General features: G+C 42.0%; 1 protein-coding gene across 5 annotated transcripts in view; it reads right to left on the reverse strand.

Annotated features, from left to right (window-relative positions):
* The window catches only part of COL8A1 (collagen type VIII alpha 1 chain), a 118475-nt gene extending 94601 nt beyond the window's left edge, over nt 1-23874 (reverse strand). For 2 of the 5 annotated variants that reach the window (XM_005283525.5, XM_042852940.2), the window contains exon 1: nt 23741-23874. The gene's annotated coding sequence lies outside the window, so the exon portion shown is untranslated. Of the gene's footprint in view, nt 1-2217; nt 2341-23740 lie in introns of those variants that run through there. The other 3 variants (XM_042852948.2, XM_065587423.1, XM_042852946.2) reach the window with 3 other exon arrangements.
* Between the last annotated feature and the right edge of the window lie 297 nt (nt 23875-24171).

The raw sequence follows: 24171 nt of genomic DNA on the forward strand, positions 1-24171 counted from the left end.
TGGCAAAATGAAATCTAGTTCTCTGTCAGGGAGAAGCAGCCCATATACACAACCAAATGGTAGGCCCAGAGCTAAAGTTGAAGAATTGTGAAACTATATGGATAACTAAAAACAGTTACACTGAATTTCTGGTGTGCTTTTGGACATTTTATTTCCCTTTGTATTAGCTGCCAAAAAAGCACCAGTTTAGGTGATTACTGGAATGGTGGCTTAGGTAGGCAAATGCCTTTTTAAATATGCATGGGCTGATTTTGTTTTTTTGTTTTTGTTTTTTAAACTCAAAGGCCTTGACCGAGGGAAGGAATGGTCTAGTGATTAAAACACTGGGCTGAGACTCAGGGGACTTGGGCTGAGATCCCCACGCTGCCACAAATTCCATATCTATGGTCTTAGGCAAGCCACTTAGTCTCTCTGCGCTTCAGTTACCCCTCTGTAAAGTGAGGACAATAGCTTTTTCATACCTCACAGAGACACTGTGAGAATAATTACATTAATGTTTCTGAGTTGATCAGCTACTATAGTAGTGGGGGCAGTGAATAGATAGAGAGGCTACAATCCAAAAGTCATATTGACAGCTGCCCACTACTCACCAGCATCCCTTTGTTAATAAACTGTGTCTCTATGATGGTGAATAAAAAAGAAAATTCATTAAGGAAACAGAGTACAGTTTCAGCCTTTCAAATCTGTTGTAAAGGCCAAAAGTATTTCTTGTGAAGGCCAAATGTATAACTGGGTTCAAAAAAGAATTAGATAAATTTGTGGAGGATGGCTATTAGCCAAGATGGTCAGAGATACAACCAGTTTGTCCCTAAAGCTCCGGCTGCCAGAAACTGGAACTAGACAAGAGGATAATTGCCCTGTCTGTTCATTCCCTCTGAAGTATCTGTCGGAGACAGGATAGTAGGCTAGAGGGACCATTGGTCTGACCCAGCATAGCTATTCTTATGTTAAATCATGGTTAAAAACAACAATGTGGGGCGAGGATTACTTAATTATGAAAATACCTTGTTAAATGTTCTTTCTTTTCCACTGTGATGGGCTAACCTTAAAAAGTGCATGGAGTAAAGTATATTGCTAGGACCGTTATATTGTTAGGTACAGTGGCTGCAGTGCTTTCAAATGCCATTTTAATTTATAACTCGCTGGTTAGTGAATAAACATAGCATGAAGCAATTCTTAAAGAGGTGAAGGGCCCAATCCTCCAAACATTTGCTGCAAAATTTAATGTTAATGACCATAACAGTCCCACAGTAATAGGCATTGTGCCTGTCACTGTTTGCAGGACTGAGCCCTAAATAATCATGTTATGCAACTATCATTCCATTTTGGTGCTCTTGTGCCAACATAAACCAATAACGTGAAGCCTCCAGAAATGGAATTCCTGAGATGAAATTAGAGCTCTCTGAAGCAAAATGTATCTGCTTATCTTATTTTATATAATGCATGGATGCAGTTTTTCTCTCTCCTTCGGTCTTTCTTTCCACGACAGCCCTTTTGTGCCTGACTTCTCCAAAGTGTGGTACAAAGAATGGCTTGCTTTTTTTTTCCAGAGGAGTTGAACATCCACAAATCTCCCAGGGGGAAGGGGGGGCTGCAAATACCCAGGCCCTTTGAAAATGAAGCTACAGGAGCTAGTGTTCTGCCTTTAAGATGCAACCCTAGCTAAGGGGCAATGTAGAGCGTAATCCCCTCACCTGGCTTCTTCTGGAGCAGGGGGTGGATTGGATGCACTGTCCTTGGAGGGCATTTGCAGCTCACTCCCCCGTATTGCTCCAAAGGCTCAGGTCAAAAAGATTCATGACTGTGCTTCCTCTCCATCCCTTTGGGGTGATGCAAGTCCCTAGGGACACCCGGAGAGAGCTGGCCTATATTTCCCTGAGCACATGTCCTGCAATTATGACTAGTCCTGGTAGGGGGTGTTCATGAGGAGGAAAGAGGGAGCAAAGCCCCTTGATCATTTCCAACCCCCCTGCACACCTGAGCAAGGGTTAGCCACAATCTAACCCTAATTAATTAATCAATCATCAAAGTGTCCCTATGAGATAGGAAAGAGAGTGCTACTCTTCTCATTTTACAGATGGATAAATGGGAGAGCAGGGAGGTTATCTCAGGCCATCTTGCAAAAACAAGCCCCACCGAACTTCAACAGAGGGATAATGCCTGCCCTGTAATATGAGAGAGAGAGGAAAAAAGGATAAAATAACCATGAAAACCTACCAGAATCACTACCGAGTTTATCCGAGGAAAGATTTTGATGATTCACAGGTGGCTCTTGAGCTGCCAATCTTTTCACGTTGCTTGCTGTGCATGTAATGTTGCCAGTCACCTGTTGTTAATTATGACATTCTATAAATCCAATGTTAGAAAGCCAACAATGAGATTCTCCGTCCATGTGCTGGCTAAATGGACACAACAGGATCAAAAAGTCATTCTTCAGAGTGTATTCCTGGAGGAGTTTCCGTGAATCTGGCATTGTCACAAACTGATAGTTCTATTAAGAAAAATGCAAGTGGGTGTTTTGAAACAAATAAGGATCCTGGCTTTGTATTATCATCATCATTTTAGGCAGCACATCACCAGACACCACCACCGCAAGCTCTCATTTAATCAAAATAGTTTGCTGTGATGATAAATATTTTTGTTAGAAACCACTTTACCCTCTTTTCAATGAATCTCATGACCTCTGTCTCAGTTCCTGTGTTTTCTGACATTATTGGAGTACCAAAGAAACATGGAAAATAAAACACAGCATGCTGAAATCACTCATTTCAGTGGCGCCCATATGGTATTTTTGAAGACAATTAAAAACATTTGATTTCAAGCACAGGTAGTCAAATTCTTCCCTCAGTTACCTGGGGGCAACTCCATTAAATTCAGTGGAGTTACACTTCTGGTAACGAGGGAAGAATTTGGCCTTGGGCAAGTCACTTCACCTTTCTTTCTCAATTTCCCATTGTAAAACAGGGATAATGCTTAGTCACCCTCTCCCCCCAAGTCTCATAGGGGTGTTGTGGTTAGTTTTTGTCTGTACAGAATTTTGAACAAACAAAACTTACTAAAAATATCAAGTATCATTACTGTTGACCTTAAGTATATTCTGCCTTTGGTGCAATTCAGATAACTTCCACTTATATTAATAGGAGACTGGCCCACAGTGGTGCAAGTGGAATCAATTTCTTACTGGTACGCTGCCCCCCATGGGGCATGTGACCTCCTCCCGTGACCCTCCACATGACTCCTCCCCACCCAGCCCGGGGCCCCCATGCTCTCCCTGTCCCCTCCCCATGATTCACCCCCCCTTACCTGGGGAGGGGAGGCTCTGTCTGTCCTCCTCCCAGTGCGGCTTCTGGACCGCCCCAGCCCTTCCACGCAGGGTCTCCTCCGTCTGTACAGCAGCCCTGCCAGAGGACAGGGCTGGGGGCAGTACAGCAGCCATGCTGGAGGAGCTGCCGGCGTGGGGCTCCACACCTGCAGCTCCTCTGGTGCCCCTTACTGATCCCAGCCCTATCCTCCAGCGGGGCTGGTTGCCGTACAGACCGGAGGAGACCTTGCGTGGAAGGTCCGGGGACGGTACAGTTGCATTGGAGGAGCTGTGGGTGTAGGGCCACCGAGCGGCCCCACCTTCTGCTCCTCCTCTTTCTGGTATGCCATACCATACTGCCCTACTTGCACTGCTGCTGGCCCAACGTCAAAACAGAAAGAAAACACATATTAGAATTCTCTAACCCACTGATGAAGAAACTTTAAGTTAAAATTTTGAGTATGTGTGTGCGTGTGTGCGTGGGAATAAATACAAAGATCCCTATTCAGCTCTCAGTGATACTAGTCCAAACCCAGAGTAGCTTATGGAGTCACTTTAATTTTAGGCCCTGATCCTGTAAAAACTTACATACACTGGTAACTTTACACATATGAGTAGTCCCACTGGACTGACTTTACACATGTGAGTAGTTCCTTTCACTCACATGCATGAATTTTTGCAGGATCAGGGCCTATCCGCTGGTGTTATTGAGAATAGAATTTGGCCCAAGATATTTAGCGTATGACTTTATTGAAAGTGTGTGTATATACCCCCATGACTGTGTTTGTATATAAAATCATGTTTGTTTTAGTAACAGAAAAAGAATCAATAAAGTCCTGTTCCCTTAATCATACCACCTATACAAAGGCATGCAAGGTCTGTAAAGTGCATCAGGAAGGATATATAAAGTTCCAGTACTGCTAAGTTAAAGACTTAACATGCGCTAGTGGGAATTTTATACAGTTAGTTTGTAATACACCTATCTCTGTTATGTATAATTTGATTCTTTGCTCTACACTGATCCAACACAAAGCAAGTATTTTAGTGTTTCTTGGGTGAGAGACTGCAGTTTATTTTTTTAAAAATTAAAAAGTAGGTATATGTTTATTGGTTCTGCTTTCTAGAAAAATATGGCTTTGATTATTCTTAAAACTCTTGATTCAATCTAGTTTGAGAGTCAAGATACCTTATTTTTTACTGCCCATACAACATATTGTGCATTTTAACTCAGATGCAATCCAAGGTACTGTACAATGGACTTGCATCAAAAGAGATTGTTGCAGCAGGCTCTGATTGGAAAGTGAAGTGTAATTTAAGAACTATTAACAGAAAGATAACACAAACAGTTCAGATTTTGGACTAGTCATTCTCCTAGTGGTTCAAAATGATGATTTTTAAGACAGAAAAAATGTTAAGTTAATAAAGGAAATATTATTAACCCCCTGAAAAAATAAGAGTTTGCCTAAACACAAGGCTTTAAATAGCCTCAAAGCATTAAGTGCCAGCTCTGTTCTTGCCCAGTGTTAGATTTTCATTAGTTTATTACCAATTTTTAGGCCGAGGCAGCCTGTTTAAATACATTAATAATATCCCATTACCGGTGATCAACCTTTCTCTGATACTTGTCTGTCTCTTTTTTTTTTTTTTTGTCTGGATCCCTGACCTTCTGCGATTCCACCCACTTTGTCTTGCCTAAAAATGATTACCGGTAATTCTTTACACCAATGGGATTTTTTAACTCCATGAATCACTCAGCTGTATCTGCAGAAACATGAAACCCTGAGAGGGTATCAAAGTGAGAACTACAGTTTTTCTGAGTTTTGTAACAGTATACGAGAAAAGGTTCTAGCTGTTTGTCCCAATTACAGCAAGAAGGCTGAATTTGCAGCTAGTTAGTTAATGATGTAACTGGTAGTATTTGGTAGGAGAGGAGATATGGGAAACCATTTTGGGGCAGAAGATCATTGTGAAAGGCTGATATATGTACTTCAATTTCAAACAGGCCTTACTGGTGTCAACTTCTCATGGGAAGTTGTTGACACTCGTACTTGCTTCCAAAACTAGAATTAATGTGCTCATCCCTAAATAATGTATTGTTGTAATATTTATATTGATGAATAGGGCCAAAATCCCTCTGTCATTTAGCAAAATGAGTCATATTTCATGCTTTTGGGGTCATCTGCCACTATATTTCACAGCTGTGACATTTTGACCAGAAAAAAATTAAGTGGGTGTGTGGCGGGGAAATGTTTACAGTGCTTTTGAAAAATAAACTTGCAGTACGCAAGTGACCTAAAATCAATAGGACAATATTTGAATGATTTCTGCTGTCCAATCTCAACATCCAGTAATGGAGACAGTAGCAGTATTGAAAATCAAATTTAGCACGAGTTTTCTTGTTCAAATGTTTTAATAGCAATCAGACATGATATTAAATATCAATATTAAAAGACAGACCAGGAAAACTGTATAAGGCTATATATACACACTATTCAGAATTATGAAAACATCATAAACTATGTAAACTTTGCTTATTTCCAGTGATATTGTCAGAATATGTGTATAATATGTATAGCCTTATAATTCACATGCTCAGTATTCTCTCTTTGGACTGTCTATCGTATATTTCAGAGGCTCACTATTTTCTTCCATTCCTGCAAAGCTGCGGTTTCTTTCATGTTACAGCAGTGAGTTTCAAGCTGACAAACTATTGAAAGATTTGAATGAGTGAGAGCTGGAAAACTGACACAAAATTTAAATATTTTATTCACAATATTAATCACCTCAGTTTATCATGAAGGCCAGACGACAACAAATTGCCTCAACCTAAGCTAATACCTAAGTGGATTTTTTCTAAAAAGAGAATAACAGTCGACAGATCTGAAATGTGCACTCCATGAAAATATTTTTCCACTATGGCTTTTCCAAAAAAACAGAAGTTCAAAGCTTAACTAGTACATGTTATAAAAGAACAAATTTACCATGACACGTAAAGACATGAGTCAGTGTGTTTGGCTTTTGGGTGCAGAGTTCATGTTACTTGTCAAGACAAGATTTGAAGCAAATACATTTGTTCGTTTTTATATCATTTTCAGTAAAGAACTTATCAATACTGTATTCGCCTGAATCAAAGCTATACTATGTTACAGCCCTTTCCATCTGAAGATCTCAAAGCACTTGAAAAATATTAATTAATTAAAATTCACAACACTCCTACGTGATAAGCCAAGTATTAACATCCTCGTTTTACAGATGGGGACATTGAGTCATAAAAAGTTAAGTGATTTGACCCAAGTTTACCAGCAAGTCAGCAGCAGGTCTGGGAATAGAATTCAGGGGTCCTGACTCCCATGTTTTCACTCTACTAAAGAATAGTCACTTTCATTAGAGAGTTGCACAAGCAAAACAAATAGTATTCAAGCAGAAAACAACGTGGAGAAGGTTCTAACATTCTATAGCTGGAACTAAATTTAATCTGTGTAACAGTGAATGTGTTTATGTTCTAGACTTTGTGGTCTTTTTAGTGGTGGGACTTACAGGGTACAATGGCCACTTGAACAACACTTCAAATGAAACCATGGGGTAAAATCTGACTTTTTGGTCAGAGTGGCAGGTGTTTGTTTGTCTCGCCCTTTTCTCTAATGACATTTGGTTGGAATCTGATTCCACCACACACTTTGACATAAATCTGCACCGTTCTAGATTTTCACACGCACCACCTACTGAATTGCTAAAATTGCATGCAATAAAATTTATTGTACCACCTACTGCATTGCTGACACCATTTTCTGCAGCCCCTGACTTCTCCCCACAGATCTCTCATCCAAGTATTAAATTCAGTTCAGCCCTCCTGGTACAGAAACTTAAATGTTGTTTAAGAAGAAACCACAGGACCAAGGGCAGGGCTAAAACTGACTCTCCTCACATAAACTATGCAGGTATATATGACTGTTAACAGGTCTGGACCTTGGCAGAAAAATGGTTGCTAATTAAGGGCCAGATAACACTTGTCTCTCTGCCAGTGTGCAAGTGGAGGGTGGGGAGAGACTTCAAGGAATTTTGTCCCCTTAACCCACGTTCAGGCATAATCCTGATCCTTGTGCTCCCTGATAGGGGGATCTCTAGCAATGCTGGCAATGGTAGGGTTACCATTCGTCCGGATTTACCCGGACATGTCCTCCTTTTTGTTCTAAAAATAGCGTCGGGGGGGATTTGTAAAGCACTCAAAATGTCCGGGATTTCCCCCCTCCCCCGGCAGAGCAGAGCGAGCAGCTGGGAGGGCTGCAGGAAAGTCCCGGGCTGGACTCTGGAGCAGCTGTAGAGGAGCCGGATCCGCCCTGCATTCTGAGCCGGCAGCTCTCCCCTGCAGCCCGGTCCAGCAGCACTGTGCAGGGCCAGGGACCGGGTTTTGTTGTGCTGGGGAGCGCAGCCACGTGTCCGGCTTGGCTCGCACAGAGCCCAACACCCTGTTCTGAGCAGCAGGGTAAGGGGGCCAGGGGGCCAGAGAAGGGGCAGGGAGGTTCTGGAGGGGGCAGTCAAGAAACGGGGGGGGGGCTTTTTGGGGGGAGTGGAGAAAGTTTTGGGCAGTCAGGGTACAGGTAGGGGGTAGGGTCCTGGGGGGCAGTTGGGGGGGGGTCTTAGGAGGGGGCAGTTAGGGGACAAGGAACAGGGAGTCTTAGGTAGGGGGTGGGGTTCTGGAGGGCAGTTAGGAGCAGGGGTCCCAGGAGGGGGCAGTCAGGGGCAAGGAGCGGGGGGGTGGGGGGCTGGGAGTTCTGGGGGGGGAGCTGTCAGGGGGCAGGAGTGGGGAGAGGGATCGGAGCAGTCAGGGGACAGGGAGCAGAGGGGTTTAGATGGGTTGCGAGTTCTGGGGGGGGGGTTGTCAGGGGGTGGGGAGTGGTTGGATGGGGCGTGGGAGTCCCAGGGGTCTGTCTGGGGGTGGGGGTGTGCATAAGGGTTGGGGCAGTCAGGGGACAAGAGGCAGAGAGGCTTAGGTAGGGAGTGGAGTCCTGGGGGGCAGTTAGGGGGAGGGGTCCCAGGAGGGGGCAGTCAGGGGACAAGGAACGGGGGGAGGGTTGGGGTTCTGGGGGGGCGGGAAGTGGGAGGGGCTAGGGCGGGGCTCCTCCCGTCCTCTTTTTTGCTTGCTGAAATATGGTAACCCTAGGCAATGGGGTAAGGGCAGGTCCTGCCCCATTTCAATGCCAGCCATTGTAACAGGCCTCATGCAGGGGGAGCACATGCTGCTCTGGTCCATGCCTCCACCTTACAATCTCTTGCAAGCGACAGAGAAAAACATACTCATAAGGGAAGTTAGGAAACTCTGATTTGTAACCTTGATGGTAAATAGAACAGGAGAGACTGTGGGCCCAAGAAAGCCAAGTATTTTAGGCATCGGGTAGAGGCCATTGCCAGACACAGGATACCAGACAAGATGTGCCATTTGTCTGTTCTTGAATGGAATTTCCTATTACTGAGCAAACTCTATTTATTTATAATAGAACAGCTTCTGGTTTTGTAGAGATGGTATGCAGCACATTCTTTTTCTCTCTTTGTAATTCTCATAGCTAAGTTTAAACATTTAAAAGTAATTTATTAAGCAAGATGAAGTTAATGAGACTCACAGGTCGGCAATTTGCTTTGTCGTTTAGATAAGGGGTGAATCACCAAAGGCCTGGAAATTTGGTTCTGTTCATGGTAAATTTAGAAGTTTCTCTGAAGCTTAGCTAAACTAACATGCAGAAACTAGGCTAAGGTTCTCACAAAATCAAGGCCAGGATTTTCAGAAGTGGCTAGTGATTTTGTGTGTCCACCTTGATATACCTTAAAGGAGCCTGATCTTCAACCAGTGCTGAGCACCCTCATTCTGAAAATTGAGTACCTTTAAGGTGTCTCAAGTTTGGCAGTTTCACCTCTCTGCCTCAGTTACTCCATTGGTAAAAGGGAACACGGTAGTAATATTTACCTACACTACCCCCCAGGAGTCCAGTTACTTTGGTGTAACAGAGTTTGGAATCTGACCCAAAGTGTAATTAGTTAATGCTTACGTGCTGACAGCTATCATGATCCTATGTGTACTATAACTTGTGTATTGTCTGGAGGGCAGAGAACAAACTCTCACACTCATTGCTAGACATAGTCTGGACACTTATTAGCACAATAGATACCCTTTTTTTTCTGTTGAGGGTTTTTTCCAATACCACTAAATAAACTTAGCTGTGTTTAGCTGTGACTGGACAAGACACAGCTGAACATGTTGGCTTATATTGAGTGAGCTCAACCCCCAACAATAGCTTAGTCAGAGCTGTTTTATGAATTTATTTATTTGTAAGCATTGTTGATCAACAGTTGTTATATGACATTTTAGCTGGTCTACATTCTAAAACGTTTATTAGTAATGGAACATCTCATTTTTTGTATTACCAAACTGTATTAGATCATCAACTTTTGAGATGGTCTGGATGCTGGAACAGGGGTTGAGGCACATACTGCTGGCTGCAAGCTTAATCTCCTGGACAGAATCCTATAACAGTCCACACAGTAGACTTTAGGCAAGAGAGACTGGCACAACGTGCCAGCTGGATAGTATAGTCATAGTATAGCTTAGAGAAGGAATCCAGAGGCTCTGTGGTGATTTGAAATCTGAGTCCCTGGTTTGCACATGGCCCCTGACTTTATAGAGGCTAAAAAATAAACCCTGGGTGCTCTTCTCCCTTACACAGGCACACACACATGCACTTTGGAGTATTCAAAATCCAGATCCACATTTGTCAGTTAGGGCAACCTCTAACATCGTGGGACTGTGTAGCCGACAGAAACTCCTGTGAGGTGACTGCTGCTCCTGCACAGGTATAGTCTAGCCAAGAACAGTGTATGCTTCCTCCTAAGTATTTAGCACAACTGCAGCTAAGTGGTTGTTTATATTCAGAAATGAAGGGAATAGTCAATGAAACCAGTGATCTTTCCTGACACTGTTTAACCATTATACTAGACCATGTCATCTTGCCTAAGGGTGTCTGGAAATCTGAGGCTGATAGAAACAGTACAATACGTAGTACAGTCCCAGAAAGGAGTAGGAGCATTGGGGAAACAACATAACACTAATTGACAGATGCTGGCATCATTCTTAGCAGTAGTCCTTTCTCAAGGAGGTACCAAAATGAGGTCACAGGCAGGTATCTGGACGTTTTTCTTGGCAGGCATCGGTATCACCAGTTATTTGGCATTGTGATTCTCGCCCACGTCTAGCCTTTCCTGGTTTTGCTGATGAGAAAGGACAGGCTTGCAGCTAAGGCATTGGACTGGGGATTAGGCGAGGTGGGTTCTGTTCTGAGCTCTGACAGGCGTTCTCTGCATCTTTGACCAAGTCACTTATACCAGACTTTTCAAAACTGCTCAGGCACCCACAAACGGGGTCAGAGTTTCAAAAGAGTGAAGCTTCCATTTAGGCACTGAGAAAAGCTTGAAGGAACTCTTCTGAAAATCTTGCCACAAGTGTCATAGTGGGAGCTACTGGGGTGCTGAGCACCCTTGTGAAAATGGCCCTTATTGAGAAGCCTATTGTGGGAATTGAGTTCTTCTGTTTGCCCCAGTTGCGCGTGCTGAGCACTTGAAAATCCGTCTGCGAGTTGTTTCGAAAATCTGGTCTCGCATCTCTCTCTGCCTCAGTTTCTGGTGAAAGGGGGGTAATACTATTTCCCAGAGTGCTTGTGAGGATAAGTTCATTGATCTACTGTAAGATGCTCAGATGTTTCTTTAGCAAGGGTAGGGAGTTTGTTTTTAGCATAATACTTTTCTAGACATACCAATCATCTGTGTTGGCAGGTGTGTTTTCAAGGGACGACAGCAGGAGACTGGGAGTCAGGGCTAGCTCTATGTGAAATTCACACTTCTGCTATTTTGCAGATTTTTCATCTATTATAATTATTATTTGCCTTGTGGAAGAACGTAGGGGCCTCAGTGGTGGACCAGGGCCACAGTGTGCCAGGCGCTATACAAACACACAACAAAAAGACAATGCCTGCCCCAAAGAGCTCATAATCTAAGTATAAGACAAGAGACAAGTGAACATGACAAACAGATGTGGGAGCACAAGGTAAACAGTTAAATACCACCATTCTTGCCATTTTCTTTCACTTGATTTTACAAGCCCACCCTTAAGATTTGCTTTATTCAGCATTTCTATCAAAAATTGGCTATTTTCATATCAGATGCATACATGCAAAAATTGTAATTCTACTTTTTTTTTTTATTTTAACTCAAAGGCCTTCTTGGCTTGGGAAATGAGCCATTTTTCATTCACTAGAGGCTTGGTATGCCCCCAAACTGGGAGATCTGGAAGTTTGTGTTTCCTGTAGCACAGGGATGGGCAAACTTTTTGGCCTGAGGGCCACATCTGGGTATGGAAATTGTATGGCGGTCCATGAATGATCACGAAATTGGGGGTTGGGGTGCAGGAGGGGGTGAGGGCTCCGGCTGGGGTGCGGGCTCTGGGATGGGGCTGGGGATGAAGGATTGGGGGTGCAGGAGGGTGCTCCAAACTGGGACTGAGGGGTTCGGAGGGCAGGGGGTTGGGGCATAGGAGGGGGTCAGGGGTGCAGTCTCTGGGCGGTGCTTGCCTCAAGCAGTTTCCAGAAGCATTGGCATGTCCCCCCCTCCGGCTCTTATGTGGAGGCACGGCCAGGTGGCTCTGCGCGCTGCCCCGTTCTCAGGCGCCACCCCTGCAGCTCCCATTGGCCATAGTTCCCAGCCAATGGGAGCTGTGGAGGCAGCGCTTGGGGGGGCAGTGTGCAGAGCCCACTGGCTGCCCCTATGGATAGGAGCCAGAGAAGGGGGACATGCCGCTGCTTCCAGGAGCCGTGCGGAGCAGGGCAAGCCCCCGACCCCGCTCCCCAGCTGGAGCGCCAGAGCAGGGCATACGCCAGACTCCGCTTCCCAGCAGGAGCTGGAGGGATGGATTAAAACTTCTGGTGGGCCAGATGCGGCCCCCGGGCCATAGTTTGCCCACCCCTGCTGTAGCATATGCTATCAACAGGGGCATCTGCTGGTCTTTCTTCCAACTCACCACATCTCCTCTTCTCCTGGCAGCATGGGTCTCACATGAGTCATGGTACCATTACCTTCCTTCCTACAGATGGGCCACACCTCACTTTTCCATTCTCATCCCTCTGGCACTACCAGAACCAATCCGAGATAACGGTACACAGAATTTTCTCATAGGCCTGCTGAAGGATGTCGTGCATAATGGCTGTCCTCTGGCTACATTTGCTAAACACAAGATGCCTCAAATGCACAGTGTTTGCTTTCAGGGAAGGGAGAATGACAATTTTAGGACCACTGCTCTTTTTGGCCTCTTTCCTGTCCATTGGGATTAGAGGCAGGTATGGATAACTGTTTATCATTCAAGTGGAGGAACGCTGCAAATATTTTACAGAGCATAGCAATACCACAAAGCAATTTAGGACAGGAAGTGAAAAACCGAAATGCTGTGTCCAATGTAAATTACATCTGGTTTCTGAGGAAGCAAAATAAATTCCCACATTGTAATTTGGCCAAGATGATGACAATAAGTCCTCTAGTCTTGTGAAAAGTACCATAAGGTCAATGCAAGACAACTGTTGAAGACTGTAATTTCACATGTCAAACAGGAGATGGCATCTCCAGCAGCCCTAGTGCCATGCTGGGACATTCATTGCTTCAGCCTGACTCAGAAATAAGAGCACCACCTACTGTACTGCTAAAACCACTTCCTGTAGCACCCGAGTTTTCCCTACAGATTTCTCATTCAAGTCTTGAATTCAGCCCAGCCCTCCGTGATGTAGAAACTTAAATGCTGTGCAAGAAGAATTACACTGCAAGTCTTGTGTTACCGTAGAAGCTCAGAGTTACAAACACCAGTTATGAATCAACTGGTGAACCACACACCTCATTTGGAATCGGAAGTATGCAATCCAACAGCAGCAGAGACCAAAAATAAAAATAAAAAAGAACAAATACAGTACAGTACTGTGTTAAACATAAACTACTAAAAAAAAGGGAAAGTTAAAAAAATATTTGAAAAGGTAAGGAAACTTTCTGTGCTTGTTTCATTTAAATTAAGATAGTTAAAAGCAGTATTTTTCTTCCGCATGGTAAAGTTTAAAAGCTGTATTAAGTCAATGTTCAGCTGTAAACTTTTGAAAGAACAACCATAACGTTTTGCTCGGAGTTAAGAAAACCCTCCATTTCCTAGGTGTTTGTAACTGTGAGGGTCTACTATACTTCTACCAGTGTCAGGATAAAAACAGCAGAAGAGCACAGCGGTATTGTGACAAGCGTTACTGTGTTTTAAAATACCTAGTGAAATCAAACCCTATTATTGTACCAGTTTTGAGAGTCAAGTTTACTACAGTGTAAGCAACATTGTACAAGAGTGTTTTATAGAGTGAGGAGTGATTTTAAATAGCTCAGCGAGACAAAAAGTTTCTTATTACAATGATTGTTATCTTATGTGGTGGAGCAAGGGAAGGGGAAAGGATGGGCTGGTGCTTCTTGGGTCTGAGCTTACAAGGTGCTGAGTGCCTCTGCAGAAATGCTAAGTAACTTCAGGCCCCTTTAGCTACAGTGGGAATTTAAGGACTGAAGTATCCCCGAAATAAGCACTTGGCAGAATCAGGCCTTTTGTCTATGAATTTTCACTGAATTACAAGAACATCTGTCAAAATACACCTAATGGATTTTTATATATATGTGTGTGTGTGTGTGTGTTTCCTCATTTTCATGTAGTAAACAATGTGTAGCAAGTATAAAGGGACAACAGCTGGGAGAATATCTCCAACTGTCCACAAATATTTGCTCCAATAAATAATTCTGTTTGCTTTGCCTATGTTTTGTGCCCCTTTTGTGTTCATTTTCAGTGACTATTCTAGATTAGTGTTAGGAATGGTGTTGGAAACAGCATTTCAAGGGAATATTATTGGATGTTCATTGCAAGTGAATTCTGAACTCTTTAAGGGTAGTATTTATTTCTGAAATCTGATTCTAAGAATTATCTTTATCCAATTGGGAAACAGGGATCATAGAAGCTATATGCCCTATCAAAATTAACCAACACTTTGAATTTCAGGGACTAAGTAGTTGCAACTGGCTGCTCATGAACAATCTACAGTCAACGATCAAAGTGCATCAAGTCTTTAAAAAACAAAACTTAAAAATGATTTGGTAGTTTCACAGTGGCACAAAACCAGAAATTTTAGGGCTTCAAATGTGTGTCTCCCTGTGACCAAAAATCAGCCTTGCTTTTTAAGATGCAGTTTTTACTATGAGAAGTGATACATGGATATTATTTCTAACTTCATATGACCATGGACTTCGGCTAGTGAACATGGGCAGCAACTAATTTTCATATGCAAACTTATGGCACAATAAAAAGATGTTTGAGTCAGTGATGGCTTAAGCAGGTAGGCCTAGATCTTCAAGATCTTTAAGGATCTGGGCCTCACTGACACAATAAAGCATCTCATTTCTGAGAGAGCAAATAATGGTCTATAGGCGTCTCTCTGGTTGGGCACTGGGAATTCTTGGGCAATGGCAACTGTGAAAGCCAATGTACCACAGCTATGTAGAACTGGAGAGAATTGTAGGAGTCTCCATGACAGGCACAGAACTGCCTTTGGCTGCAGGAGGAACCCTTGGGGCGATAGATTAGCATCCTTTCCCCATGGAATGGGCGAACACATGCACGTCTCCACAAGAGTGTTTCAGGGGGATCATTGCACAGTTCTATACACATCCCGCTGTTCCTTTCCTATAGGTATTTCCCAGGGAAGAAGTGATCTGGATCATGGCAACTGGAGGAGGAAAGTAGCTCCAGCCCTCACTCCATCTTGTTCATCTTCCTGCCAGTTCAGGGTCCTTCACTGGAGAATATACTGTAGTGCTATTCATCAACAAGGCCTTGACATGAACCCTTATGGTTACTGCCTCGCTCATTCACACAGGGACTGCTAAAAAGTGCACAAGTGCAGTAGTGACTATGACCCAACAGGCAGGTAGTGATTTTTGAAGTATACAATCATCGAGTGTTTACAAGTCATCTACAAGTATTAGAGGGGTAGCTGTGTTAGTCTGGATCTGTAAAAAGCGACAAAGAGTCCTGTAGCACCTTGTAGACTAACAGAAGTATTGGAGCATGCGTCTGACGAAGTGGGTATTCACCCACGAAAGCTTATGCTCCAATACTTTTGTTAGTCTATAAGGTGCCACAGGACTCTTTGTCACTTTTTACAAGTCATCTACAGTTACACACTGGAAATTGTTCCCTGGGCAATTGTTTTGGTTTCAGAATAGGTTGAAGTGATCCCTGTGAGTGATCACAGAAGATAGGGATAGGGTCTGCCTCCTATTTTCAGAGGAAAAGCTAGATTTCATTGAACTCCCCCCATACCCACACCTTTCTGCAGAGCTGGCAGGAGTCTCTCCATTCACTGGAGCACTCCGTGCAATTTGTGGGTTTTTATTCTATTCTTTTGGGTTGACCAGAATGTGGCTTTGGCCCATTGAGTGCTCCTCCCTACCTGACCAGCAACCACAGAGGCAGTTTATTACTGAACAGAAATCTAAGAATCAGTTTTGGCCAGAGCTGCCTTGGAAAGTTCACTTACTAACATTGCTTTGGTTTTATTTCAAAAATGTCTTGACAAGCACTGGCATTTTTGGAACCGTTAAAGCACAAAAAAATTGGCCTACATTGTCATTCCCCTCCCCCCCCCCCCCCCCCCAGCAAACGATGTGATGTGCTACTATGGTAATTTCTAGCCACTGGTTGAAAGGGAATAAGCTCAGAGTGCTGCTTTTTAATTTTTTTAAATGTATTTTAAGTGAATTTTAGTGCTGGTGGGAGGTACTGAATTAACTACTCTGTAGATTTAAGTTTTCCCTTCATCCACAAAACAGGTAAAGTAAGGACACTGCAATGTAAGCTTCCCCCATTAGCCTGCCTCTGTTCCTCAATCCGGACCTAGAGTGACCACCTTGTAATTCCTCTGCTGAGGCTGCCAAAAAGGACCACATTTGCTGGTTTTATTATAGTGCCCTCTGTCTGCTGAGAAATGGACTAGGATCACTGATATCACTGTACATAAAAATGCTGAGCACTTGAACAGTTTTGAGGGTTTGGAGGAATTAAGCCAAATTTGGAGTAAAATTCTGCTCTCCAGGCCAGGAAAGATATCAGCTCTGATATCCTGCTCTGACTAGAGTTCCATGCAAGATGGGAGAACAGAACATCAAAGTAGCTATCAGTTGTGTGGCTATGAGAACTGAATATTTGCCTAGCTTTCTTCAGTCAGATTTGATGGTATATGATTTGGGGCCTTACCATTTTCAATTATGTTCTTTTAAAAATAATATTGAATAAATCTGAGGCAACATCAGTACCTTTATTGGAGAGGTTGTAATCTCTTTTTGTTACTTCAGTTCACAACAAAAGGGGCCTTGTTGGGCCTTTGATTAGGGTGACCAGATGTCCCGATTTTATAGGGACAGTCCCGATATTTGAAGCTTTTTCTTATATAGGTGCCTATTACCCCCCACCCCCTGTCCTGATTTTTCACCCTTGCTATCTGGTCACCCTACCTTTGATTGAGTTTTGGATGTGTGGGTAGCAGCAGTGGCCAAAAATGCTTTTCTCCAAGTTCTCTTGACTTGAAGGTCAAATGCAGACCATACCATTGGTTATCTGTGCCTTCCTTGCCTCCTGCTGTAGTGTAGAATGAGGCTCCCCATTAGCAGGGAGTGGATGATACAGATGTTTCAAAGAATAGTTTATTTATGGCTTCTACTCTTTGTGTTAGTTTTGACTTATAGTGCCCTTTGTGAATTGGGTTCTGTGTACCCTAAATGCCACCTCTCTCTCCATGATATCCTTGGCAGTTGAAATCAGCTGAGATGCTTGACCCGAGAGTCCCTAGATTTGTGCATCTGGGGCCTGGTGGATAGATTATTCTCAGCAAAAACCTCTTGACTGTGGAACTTGCTTCTTCCCCCGCCCCCCCGGCTTGGTCTGAAATAGCCAACATTTATTGAGCTTCTCAACAGGCAGCATAATCTGTTTACACAAGACTTTCCTTAGGGGATCAGGGAAAATGGGCTTAGATTGGGATGCTCTCCCCAAGTGTCATTTGTTTAATGATCTGTAAATATGGACTTTTTATAGCTATTTTAAAATGTTACATTTTTGGGGTTGCCTAGAATGTTTGTGACAGACAATACATTTAGAAACATTTAAAAAAAAATCAGTGTGTAATAGCTACATACATGGTCCTCTTGGAGAAGAGGCGCAAGGTGTGGGTTTAGTATATTATGCATGATGGAGGGATGCACTAACTGAACAGTCTGGTAAATCACAGGGCTGGCAAGATGTGAGATGCTTGACGGAATATTTCTAACCTCCTTGGAATTCACTATTATTTTTGAGTGCCCTTCTGTTGAACTCGGTGTAGGTATGGATGAGACCCTGTAATGAATGATGTCCACATACATGCACAGACACCACAGTCATCAGCTCATTGCATACATGCGGCACTGTGAATAGGATTTACGACCTTTGCCTCCACAAACACAGCTGCTCCACAAACTGTAGGCTCTGCAGCCAGCAGAGGGAACTGATAAACACTCAAACAGGTCTGATTTCCCTCTCCCACCCCCATTCCCACATCCTGCCATCTAGAAGAGGGCAGTGGTTCACACTTACTTTCAAGAAGAGACCCTTACATCTAACCCCTCAGCAGCTTACCCTTATATGCCAGATGCACTGAATTTTATTTAGCTGGCTTCTGCCATGAAATATTAACTTTTGCACCAGATCTCAGTACATTAAAAGATGCCCATATGCGAAATAATGATACAATTCGATCATCTATTGACAGATTAAATTCATTATACACCAAAGTAATATGAGAAAGCATTGCTACATTTCAGAAATATATGAATAAAGACTAAGCAGAATTATTTATTGGTGTGTAGTGTATCCATGACTGCAGAGATCAGGCCTAGCTATTATATAGCCCAAACACATGGGGATACAGGGCTAGAATCCTTGTCAGTCAGGTGCATATGTGTAGTCCTATACAACTTAACAATGGCTCTCCAAACTACTGTACCCTTTTCAGGAGTCTGATTTGTCTTGTGTATCCCCACGTTTCACCTCACTTAAAAACTACTTGCTAACAAAATCCGAAATAAAAATACAGAAGTGTCCCAGCACGCGGTTACTGAAAAATTGCTTATGTTCTTATTTTTACCATATAATTATAAAATAAATTAAGTGGAATATAAATATTGTACTTACATTTCAGTGTATAGTATATAGAGCAGTATGAAGAAGTCATTGTCTGCATGAAATTTTAGTTTGTACCGACTTCACTAGTACTTTTCATATAGCTTGGCAAATACCTAGATAAATTGGTGTAGCCCTGGAAGACCTCTTAGTATCCCCAGGGTATATGTACCCGTGGTGGAGAACCACTGACTGAAGCAAAAGGAGAATTCCCTTGGCTGCTACCAGTAGTAGATCCCTTATCCTCTTTGAGGACATGCCACAAGAGGGCAACATCGTTCACTCACATAATCCCAGTATATCACAGCAGGAAAATTAGGAAGCATCCAATATAATTATTTATTGTTTTAAATCTCCTTAATTTTCATTAAAAATGGAACAAGCAGCCAATGTTCCACTGTCTTTTCTTGTTGCCTGGCATAACCCCTCCTTATAATCCGATGACCAAATGTTATTCTTAGAAGTGCAACATTTGTGAGAACAGAAAATTATCTCCCAGAAGGGCAAAGAACCCAGGAACACAGAGTAGCTTTTATGTCAAGAAACTGAGTAGTAATGGCAGAACATGTGGATGTTAAAGTTCAGGGTAAAATTCAGCCCTTTGCTGTCTGAGATGTGTAAAATGAAGTGGTGGTAGAGGGGTGAAAAATTCCTGAGCTGCTCTGTCTGCACACTGCAGAGTGGATGGGGTGCCTGAGTGCTACTTATTCCTGCTGCAGAAGTGAATAGCTTGCACTCTCTGCAGTGTCTGCAGCTAGACAGCGGCAAAGTAGCCTGGTCATTCCCCCAAACTGGATAGAACACCCTCCTCTCCCTTTGGAGCTGTAGAATATGGATGGATAAATTAATCAACATTTCCCCCTAGCACTCAAGGGTGTTTTTCTAAGTTGATCAATTGAACTAACAAAACTGTGCCTTAACCCAGACCCATTAATGCCATAATAATATAGACAAAAAAAAAAAACAAAAAAAAAAACAACAACACTCACATGATTCTCAGGGTACAAATCTGAGGAATATAGGCTAGTTCTCTCAGTCAATTTCATTAGAATCTCTATAAACCCTTCTGTTTCAAACTGATTTGCAGCTCTTTGTTTCCCCTGCAGACTCTACATTTATACCTATCCCTGAGCTTATATTGCAGTACTTCAAGGTGCATTACAAACTGCTACCATCCTTCACCAGGTCATTTGCACCAGATGCTTGGTCTTGGTTCTTCCTTTCTAATAGCTAGCATTTCTTATTAGTGTTACTGATCTTTTAATTGTCTGTCTCACATGCTCAGAGTTCTGTCCCAGTGTTCCATGTCCACAGTGAAAACTTTTATTTAAAAAAAAGAGGAGACAGTGCCCCCAAAGGCTGCTATGACAATTATTTCTTAGACGAAACATCAGCATATGATAGACATCCAACAAATGGGGACAGGCAGCACTAGCTCACTTCTGTTCCCTCCCAAATAAGTATTTCTCCACAGAACTATGGACTGTTCCATATACCAACAGCCAACCAGAGTCTGACGCTTTCATTTGTCTCCTCATATTTATCCACCATTTTGGACACAGAAATGGGAGCCATAGTTCTTTCTCACATGCTGTTTTTCAGGGAGCTGATGGTTAGGGAAAGAGTATTTCAAGTTTACACACTGCACATGAGGAGGAGGCTCAAAATTCATGAGCCATTGACTCTCCCCTCCCCCTTTCTTTTAGGACAGTGCAGTTGTAGAAATTCAGTGTTAAAATTCTGTGCTCTCATAAACGAGCTTTGGGGACCCAGACTTCAGGGAGAGGGCAAAGGGGAAAGATTTTTTTTTGTGGTATTGTCATGAGAGTTACAGAGATGCCACCAGGGAGAGAGTGTAAAAAGAATGAGTGCTTTAGAATTGCATTGCACAATAGCAAGAAGCACCACCAAAGACTACAAGGGCAGAGGATGGAAATTTGCTCTGATATTTCTCACACCAGTGCCAATCTCTGCCAAAAAATATTAATCTAATTACCACACTATCGTGCAAACTCATAAAAATAACATGATGCATGTAATAGCATATAAATAATTCTGCATAAAAATCTCCCACTTTCTATACAAACTTAATTTTTAAGCTTTATCATTACTTAGTTGTCAAGTACCAACTGTAGTATGTGTGTATCACACACAATTTCTTGGCTATTGATTGTAGATAGAGGAACCTGTTTTTGCTCATTCTGCCTGAGGTAGCTCAGGCAAAGGGGGGGGGATGCACAGTGGATAAGAAAAGATTATTTTCTGGTTAAAGCACTAGACTGGGGCCCAGAACTGGGTTCAAGTCCCTCTTCTGCCACAAATATGATCATGAGCAAGACACTTAGTCTCTCTGTGCCTCCACTCCCCACTTGTAAAAATGAAGGGGAACAATACTTCCCTATGTTACACAGGTGTTGTGAGGATAAATTCATGAATGTTTGAGACTCTCTGATACCATGGTGATTAGTATCTACAAAGTAAGTATATGGTTTAGCCTGTGTAACTAGGGGTCTGGTACAAAGCCCCTTGACATCAGTGAGAGTTTCTCCATTGATTTCAATGGACTTCAGATCAGTCCCTTAATTAATAGTATAAAACATAGGTGCAGCCACTACAAGGAATGACTGGACATGTCCACCCCAACCTTTTTTTATCTTCATTATGCCCCTGTTAGTGTGGCTTTAAGATTAATACATTCTATCAACTCAGGGGGGGTTATGCCATGCTCATTGCACTCGTATCTGAGCACCTGCTTCCACCGCCACTTCCAATTTTGTTTTTAATGTATCTGCACTACTGTTTTTAAAAGACTGGGTGCAGTGTTTAATTTGTGCTAGGGCTTGCCCCAGCACTTCTAGGCTTGGCAGTTCACAGCCCCAGCACCTTGGGGCTTGCTGCATGGGTTATGAATATAAAAAACTTGATCCACCTCTTTCATTACAAATTAAGCACTGATTGGGTGCATCTATGGGTGTGCTTTTGCTGTTCAAACTGAACAGTATTATTTGCTCTCAGAGCAGAAATTGGTCTTTATAAAAATCAGTTTTCATTTCAGCACCGAGAAAAATGAGGGCTGTGTTATAAACCTTGAAAGCACATGTCTAGAAGGGTAACTTCTCTTGGATCCCTGCTGCATTCAACTTTCTTTAGTTCAATACTACAAAACGATGCTTGGCTGAATTAACTGCCCATTTTAAAGGATAAATTGACCTCAGGAGATTCTAGTTTAGTTTAATTAGACACAAAGTTTTTATGATACGTTCCAGGATCTATTTTCATATGCAAAAATAACACATTTCACAGCAATCTCTACTAAAAGGTACTTCAGAGCATGCAAATATTCTGTGCCAAATGTATTTTGTGATGTGTTTCTTCCTGGAAACTGCTCTACCAGGTAAGGCAACACAGTGCATGAGAACTGAGACTTCATGGTAGGATTTTATTTTAAGCTAAATTCTACAAATAATACATTCCTAAAATTATATTTTCTATGTTCTTCTGTACAAAACTATCAGATGTTAAGTAGGAAATAAGAATTTGCAAGATAGTGTTGAAATATCAGTTAGGAAAAAACCTATTAGGCTTTTTTTGTGAGTCTCATGGAGGAAGTTTATGTGGATTAATTGTTTTTCAAAAAGAACAGTTTTTACTCCAACTTATGCATGCTGTGGAATGTCCTGTATTTTGTTCTTAGTAGCAACCTCAGGATTTTTTTATTTTTTTTTAAACTCTTATGTAACCTTTCAAGGAAACAGTTGAAGATGTTGATTTTTTTTATACTCATTTGAAAGAGAAAATAGATAATGCATAAGATGTAGGACAGATCTCCTAGATACACTACACAGACAACAGTAGCATGAACAGTTATGCTGAGGTTATACAACTCTATCATAGCTACTGTATTTGTAGCTATTGTGCAGAGGTGGTTATTTATAAAAAGACATTTTGTTTAAAAAAAAAAAGTCTCAGGAAAGAAAGCAAAGCATTACTTGAAAAGGCGCTCTTTGGCTACAATGTAGAAAATACCAGCTTTTAACTGCAGAAATGTACTACATACAGAGTATGTGCATAGTAGATATAATCAACATCTACTGTTCATATAATATTAATTCCTGATCTCTCTCCTTGCTGAATACTATGGAGCATTCTAAGATTAAACAAATTCATCATACAAATCCTAAACAGGTGACCATCTGTTAAAAATACCCTGACTCACAACTTGAGAAACTGGTACAAATCATTTAGATTCATCTCTGGGAGGATGGACAGATGAACAGAGAGGAAAGTAAAAACATTTTTAAAAGACATTATCTGCTTTAATATATTAGCTTCTTAACTATCTCATATAGGCTAAAATATTTGATCTATTTAGTATTCTCTTCTTATAACATTTGAAATATATATATTAAAGATATATGAAGACAACTTTATATATCATCTATAAACATAGTTCAAACAGTTATAGATATAACGAAATTCATCAGCACAGTGCTTTTATACATGATGTCCTGTTGTTGCAAGAGGTGGAATTTTGCTCTTGAACTATGTTCTTAAATCATGTTTAGTCCCAGATGTTGAATTTTCCCTCCCCCCTTTCTAACATCCACATGATTATTGTTCCTCTGTGAAGGCAGTAGTTCAAATATGTTTTTTTCCAAAGCAGTAAAACCTGGATCAGAAGATTTGCTGAAGCTGTCTTGTATATTTCAAAAACATCCCCAAATGACCAGCGGGCCTTTTGAGTGTACTGTATATTTTAAGGGGAAATGTTAGGTGGCTTTAAAGTGCACTTTTATTGACAATTTTGACTGGGCTACCCTCACTGAGATGGAAAATATTAACAGAGTAAAAATGGTTAAAATTTGCCTGGATATAGTACTGAACTTTTCAAAATCAATCAGAACAGAAAAGAAAAGCTTTTCCCAGTCACATATGTTAGTCTTTCTCAGCAAGAAATGTTTTCATTTCATTGCTAAAACAACAGTAAGTTACTAACCTAAATGTCAGATGACTTGACATCTGAAAAAAGCTCCACCAACACCACGCAGCAAGACAGTGGTTCAGCTGACATTAAGACTTCCTCAAAACTAGCCTGGTAGAATAGAAGCCTGAAGTAGCAATAGGCTTACCTTGAGTGCACAAGTTCCAAGGAGAGGAGATGACTGGCTCGCAACAGTGGAGGACTGTGAAAGTGCTCTGATCAGCTGCTGGTAGCATGCACTTGGCTTTTATGTGCAGGTGGGAGGAGCTACTCCTTACAGTAGGTGGGCAGTGAAGAAAGCAGGCAGGGAGAACTCAAAAGGCACTGTACGGTAGATTCTGTTCTTCAGGGAGTGAGAGGGAGGGGTGAGAGAGAGTTTGAATGGCATCACAGGGGAAGAAAAGCCTGATTTATTTGTTTTTATTTCTCATTTGATTATAGCATTTATATTATTCTTCTCTAACTGGTACATTGTTCCAGTCTATCATAGATATAATGATCCAAGGTCCCACTTCACTTAGTTTTAAGGACTTTTATATCAATAGAATAATAATCCAAAGTAGTTAGCAGAAGAGCAGA

This window comes from Chrysemys picta, chromosome 1 (assembly GCF_011386835.1).
Source record: "Chrysemys picta bellii isolate R12L10 chromosome 1, ASM1138683v2, whole genome shotgun sequence".
Lineage (NCBI taxonomy): Eukaryota > Metazoa > Chordata > Testudines > Emydidae > Chrysemys > Chrysemys picta.